Source organism: Apium graveolens, chromosome 7 (genome assembly GCF_009905375.1).
Source record: "Apium graveolens cultivar Ventura chromosome 7, ASM990537v1, whole genome shotgun sequence".
NCBI lineage: Eukaryota > Viridiplantae > Streptophyta > Magnoliopsida > Apiales > Apiaceae > Apium > Apium graveolens.
The window spans coordinates 101,464,705-101,465,653 of record NC_133653.1 but is presented as its reverse complement, the minus strand read 5'-3'; positions in this window follow the sequence as shown (position 1 = coordinate 101,465,653).

Genomic DNA, 949 nt, shown 5'->3' with positions numbered 1-949 from the left:
TTTGTCTCCAGCAGAGGTATCTTTTTCTTTCCCCTTTCCACTACTCCCTTTCTTCTCCCCCTTAGTTGAGGGATCCTCTACGGACTTTCCCTTAGATCCTCCATGACCTCCATCACCTCCCGAGCCTGAGCCTCCACCAGACGGCCCTTCAAAGTAAGTCCTTTGTTCTTCATTGGGACAATGAGAATTTTTGATCATGTAGGACAGGTGCTTCATCCCTTCATTCAGATGTTCCATACCTGTCTCTATCTTCAGAAATCTGGAGGAATCCAGTGAATGATTCATTTCAACCAAATCTTCAAGAGAAGTCATCCTTGTATGTAGAGAGCAGAAGTTAGAAATGCCATCAGCTGATAAAGTTGGAGTTTCCTGAATGGAATTGAGCTTTGGTGTGACAGTGTTCTTGAGATCTGAGATATCATTCCTTATGAGTGCCAGCTGATTGTTGACAGAGGTGGAAGAAGAAGACCGTTCAACCACTTGTGCTTTGAATGCTTGAGCCTCAGCTTGGCTTTTAGCAAGTTCTTCTTTTAGAGCAGCAATTTGAGCTAACATGTTTTCAGTATCTGTGTCTGTGTGTGCTCTCACCTGAATTTCACTCGTGTTTGGTTCACTCACCTCACGTGCTTGTGTTTTCCTCAATATAATTGCTCGTGAGGAGTCTTTCTGTTGCTGTTCTTCTGTACCTGCAGTTAAAATCACCCTAGCCTCTTCAAGAGAGGTCAGTGGTGGTGCAATGGGAATTCGCGAGTCCCGATCCTCAGTCAAACCTATCATTTCATGTGAAATAGATGTCTGAATTGCTTCAGGGATAGATTGACCGAGTTGCCCTCCACTTTCTCCAGATAAATCTGCGAGTGGAGAATCCCGTGAGGGAGCCAGAGGTGTTTGATCTGGGAGGGGAGAAAATGACTCTATTAAGGGTGGCTGAGAGTCAGATTTTCCCTCA